The sequence below is a fragment of the Tenrec ecaudatus genome, chromosome 12, assembly GCF_050624435.1.
Source record: "Tenrec ecaudatus isolate mTenEca1 chromosome 12, mTenEca1.hap1, whole genome shotgun sequence".
In the NCBI taxonomy this organism is placed as follows: domain Eukaryota; kingdom Metazoa; phylum Chordata; class Mammalia; order Afrosoricida; family Tenrecidae; genus Tenrec; species Tenrec ecaudatus.
Window position 1 is genome coordinate 22,138,453 of NC_134541.1, and position 5,621 is coordinate 22,144,073.

The 5,621-nt window shown below is 40.6% G+C and overlaps 1 non-coding gene across 1 annotated transcript; it reads left to right on the forward strand.

Moving 5' to 3' along the window:
• The first annotated feature begins 4,131 nt into the window (after positions 1–4,131).
• Positions 4,132–4,238, forward strand: LOC142423566 (U6 spliceosomal RNA). The gene has a single exon (XR_012779193.1). It is a non-coding gene; the product is annotated as a U6 spliceosomal RNA (small nuclear RNA).
• Positions 4,239–5,621: the final 1,383 nt, after the last annotated feature.

Consider the following 5,621-nt stretch of genomic DNA (forward strand, 5'->3'; position numbering starts at 1 on the left):
CTGGTCCTTATTCTCCTGGCCTTGATACGTTTCTAGACCTCTGTCCTTGAAAGAATGGACATTCTCACAAATGTTTCTTCTCTCTCCTCTGAAATTTCTCCTGCGGCAATGGGAGTCTGGGTGCACTACAGAGAGGCAGTCATGTTTCATGTTTAAAGAGAAAGGAAAGTGCCCTTGGAGCGGGTAGTTTCACAGCACAGACAGCATGACATGCGGTGAGGTCACTTACACATCATACTTAGTACCCTGAGATGTAACTCTGCAACTGCAGTGTACTTGGCCCTACTGTGAGCTGATGGGATGGAACGTCCAAAGGACAGGGTTTCTGCTAAAACTGAAAGCAGCAGCACCAAGGACTAAACACAGCACCACGTGGCTGTTGTCAACCAATTGAATTGCCACAAATAACCTGCCTTCAAAGGCACCCTGGCAACCAAACTGAGCCATTGAGTAGGTTTGGTGGAGGGGCAGGGGACGGGTGAGGGACAAGATACTGTTTCACTCACTTCCAATCAGCCACTTGACACCATACAATTTTCACTTAGTCATTCAATCAGTTTGGCTCTTACTGGTTCTCGGAAAAATGTTTACAATGTGTGTACATCTTTAAGGACTTGGGTGCGTCTCTTTCTTGAGGCAAATATTCTGGCTCTCCCCCATCAGGCATGCTGATGGGCAGATTCCTGTAGCTGGCAGGGTTGCCCCTCAGCTGTTATGTTTCTGTGTAGTCTGGGACTTGGACAAGGGAGGTGGGGCTCTGGAAGGTTCTGGTGGAATGGAGTCCCAGGAATTAGGTCAATTCAGTCCAACATGTCATTGCGATCAGAAGGGACAAGGAGTCCTGGAGCAATCTTCCAAGCCATTCTTTAGTGAGAAAGTTCTGTATTCGAGTCTAGAAAACATGAGAGCTGCAAGTTGGTTTTGTACCCATAGAAGGTTCTGCCAGTGATTCAGTCTCTTGCTCTTCATTGTCTTCGACAGACATGTAACTTTGTCCTGAGGTAATGAACTTGGAAGCAAAGCTCCAGTTCATGCTCATTATTGAATTCTGGACCATAGGTCTTGGCAAATAATAAGGGATCCCTTTTTTTTGCATCAGATTCCCAGCATTAGCAAGTCACATGGCATTCATTTAGTCACTCCTTGATAAAGTGATAAAAATCTTAAGCTAACTTGGGGAAAAAACATAGAAATATAAAAGGAAGGAAGGGGAGAGGAAGATGGAGGGAGGGAGGCAGAAAATGAAGGCGGGGATTCTGTTCTTTCCATCCAGCTAATCATTTCCAAGTCAGTTTCTTAATTATCCAGGGAATTCCTCATATGTATTCCCATTGTGGGAGAGAAGTGAATCGGAAGGAAAGTGTAAGAGAACTAATTAACATGCAATAATTAGTATTAGAGGAGAGAGTGAGGGTTCTTTCTAGTCAAATGAAGCAGCAATAGATTAACAAAAAAGATCAAGTTTAATGGCCACAGATTTTTTTTGGAGTAAAGGACTCAAACTGAGTCCCACAAACCAAAAGTCAAAAGTTGCTTAAGACGAATGGTCCTTTGAGACCAAGGTCAAAAGCAGCAGGTGACTACATCGTGCAGACGGGAGCCAACAGGAGGCTGGAGGAGGAAAGACCGGAGTTCAAACGGCCGCGAGTATCAGAGTTGTATGCATTTTGAGGCAGGCATTTCGTATGTGAACCTCAGCATCTCATGAGGAAAGAGAGAGGTTAAGACCACCATCATCATTCATTGTTTTGATTGCCCTTTTCCTCCCCTCCATTCACCATTCTCTTTCTCCCCTTCTTCCTCTCTTCTTATATTTAATTGAAGACAAGCCTATTGGTCTTCAGTTGAAAAGTTCCACCCTTAGTCTCTTTAGTGGATTCATCTTATTCTGTTGAAAGCACTTCCTAGGACTAGGGTCAAATCCTTGCATAAAATCTAAATTCTAATTGGATATTTTTTCAGTCTTCTCAGATTCCTCCCGTGCCCCCAAATAAACTCTATGGGTTTTCTGTCACAGTTCTTTGCATACCAGGCAATTCCTTTTAGCCCATCTCTTTCTTATAGTATCTTATTCAATAAGGCTATTATTAATCAATATGCTTTAACCATATTCTGTTTCCTAACTGCTTCCACTACAGCTAGAATTTCATTAAGTATATTTCTGCATGGTAAGTTACTGCTAGCATCACTCATATCAAATGTGTGACAACTGGATAACATTAATCAACCCCTCTGCAGTTTATATAACAACTTATTCATTGCCTACCGCCTACCACCTGCTGCTCCACCCTCTAGCCAAGACCATGTTTGGTGGTTGTTGATGTCGTTTCCATTTGGAGTGCCATTTTCCTTATCTGTCAGGATAGCATACTTCACGCCCTATTAACTAACAACACCCAGAGCTCAGAAGCATAAAATAACAAAAGTCTATTTCTTCTTCTTGCTACATGTCCATCCGAGGCTGTGAGAGGTACTCTGCTCATTTTATTCATGTAGGTATTTAGAATAATAGTAGAGTCACGTCTCTCACCATCAGGGAGGGAAAGAAATCTCTGGAGGGAGTACCACTGGCAAGGAAAGGTTCTTGTCACCTTCTTTCAAGTAGCTACATGCCCCAGTGAACACAAGGAGCCAACAAGTGTATCTTACCACATGTCCAGAAGGCGGGGAGCCCAGGAATGCTTGTCAAACAACACTGTTTACCTCCTAGATCCCTGAGCATGTAGGGTTTAGTGTGTGATGAAGAGCAGTCCAATCCACAGTGGGAAGATGCTCCTTTCATATTGGTGCGGACATGTCTGACTACTCAAAAAGAGAATATAAACACTAGACTCCTCGTTTTGAATTTATACAAAAGTAAATCCTACGGGATTTAAATATATACAGGTGGGAAACAGCTTTAGAATAAAACGTTTTTCAACACTTTGTTCCTCCCCAAATGAGGTTAGGGAAGAAATTCTCAAACTCAGATTGTCCAAACCAATGAGCAAAAGACCAATAAACTTCATTACATTGTAAGAAAAAATCTGTCAAAGAGGAGTTAGCATAAAGACGCGCCACAAGGCTAAGAGTGGATACTTGCAAACTACTTACCTGAAAAGACAGTAAAAAGCAAACTCTGCGATAAGCTCCAATTCATCCATGAGGGAAAAAAAGACACAATGAAGCGTGTCAAAACCTACATGTGACTGAGTAAAGGAAACTTAAAGGAAACTGATATATTGCCTGATGTTTGCTTTGTTCTCATATAAATGGAATATTCTAAAGGGGTCCCTAGAAATTACTTACCATATGTAAACTTGGATAAATGTCCAAATCCAATGTTGAAAAATTAAATTTCACATTGACAGGTACAGTATTGGATAAAAATTTTAAAACATTCAAAGAAAAACAGTTTTAGCGATGTGCACACAGGGTAGAATTAAACAAACAAGCATATGTACCTACATCACAATAGTCTTTACCCAGTGGAAATGATGGGTTGAATATGTTACTTTAATCTCTAGTGTCTGCATTTCATTGATAGTAAGGCAGATGGACAGATAAATAAATAGATTGCTAGATTGCTAAATAGACATTGTCTATTGTCCGGTCCCTTTAAACTCATAGAGATTCTATGATCTAGAATAGAATTGTCCCGTAGGCTTCCCTGGACTGTATTCTTGATGAGATCAGATTGCTAGATATTATCTCCATGGAGTCATGGGGTGAGGTTGGACTGTCAACCTTTTAGTTAGCTATTGAGTGGTTGACTGTTGTGTGAGTGGAAACCTTTAGCTATAGGTAGTTAGATGATAGATAGATATACATACATAATACACACACATAGATATATAGATACAAAGCTATATGAGTACACATATAAATACCTACATAATAGATCAATAAAGTTTTCTGAAACAAATAGTGCACAATATTATTTTCTGTTCAATATTAATACGTACATTGTGACTGTTAAGTAATTTTCTGTATGTTTTTATACATATAAATTATTTGAAAAGAAAGTATAAACATTTAAAATGGAAAGGACCATGTAAGTTATTACAAACATTTATCTATGATACCAGGGTGTCGCAATGGTTAAGGGTTTTCCAGTATTAACCAAAATATTGGCAGTTTCAGTCTGGTGATCTGCTTCCATAGAGAATGCAGCACATATACTAAAATTGGAATGATACAAAGAATATTAGCATGACCTTTGTACAGGATGACAAATTCGTGAAGCAATCTGTATTTTTACAAGAAGGAAGCAAATGTTCTGAGGTTGATTGTGGGGATGACTGAACCATTGATGTCATGATATGTGGAATATATCCCAATAAAGATGTTTAAAAAAAAAGAAAAGAAAACCAACAGGAGCAACAAGAAAACACTCAGCAAGCACTTATACAGAACCTCAGGCATGTTTCATACATGTAGAATTGTGTGTATACACAGTCTATACACACAAGCATTTAATCAGATAAGCATCAGGTGTTTTGCACTTGGACATCAGGGAAGGCTGTGTCAGGTTCGTATGCTATCGCCATACATATGCACTCTGTGTGTTGAGCAAACAACTCAGGAAGCTGGACTATTGGGAGAAGAAGGCAGCAGTACAAGTGGTAGAATGCTCATGAACAACCTGGGATATGCAGATGACACCACCTTGCTTCCACAACCTGAAGGTGAGGAAGACTTGAGGAGCTCCCCGATGAAGGTCAAAGACTGCAGTCTTCAGTATGGATTTCTACTCGATGTAACGAAAACAAAAATCCTTACAACTAGACCAATAGACAACATCATGTGAAACTGAGACAAGATTGAAGTTGTCAATGGTATCATTCTACTTGGATCCATAATCAATGCCTTTGGAAGCAAGACTCAGCAAAAGCAAATGACTTTTGCATTGGGCAAATGTGCTGCACAAGACCTCATTAATGTGTGAAGGACCAAAGATGTTACTCTGAAGACTTGGCCCAAGTCTGGTCTTTTCAGTGGCATGGGAAAGCTGGATAGTGACTAAAGAAGACTGGAGGAGATGAATGCATTTGAAGGACGGTGCTGGCAAAGAATATGCAAAGTACTGGACTGCCTAAAGAACCAACAACTCTGTCTTGGAAGAGGTATAGGCAGACTGTTTCCTAGAGACAAAGATAGCGAGGCTTTGTCTCACATACATTTCAGGAGGGACCAGACCCTGGAGAAGGAGATCATGCTTGGTAAAACAGAGGGCCAGGGAAAAAGAAGAAGGCACCCAATGAGATGGATGGACACAGAGGCTACCACAATGGGCTCAAACATAACAATATTGTGAGGTGATTGAGGCATAAACAATGTTTCATTGGATCGTACATAGTGTTGCTATGTGCTGGAACTGACTTAATGGTGCCTCACAGGCATGTGGTGTACATGTAAGTTTATAAGTTCACGCATCTATACATGCACAGTATGTGTAGTTAAGTTTTACAGGCAGCAGGTTACTTAGAGCTGACATAATGAGTCAGGAGAGTTAGAATTCCAAGGTTGGAATTCTATAGAATTCCAAGGTTGGAATTCTAACACAGTCCCCCCAGGATAATTTTATGTTCCCTTTCACCTCAGCCCTTTTCAGAGTTTGCTCGGCCAACCACTGCTGGAGA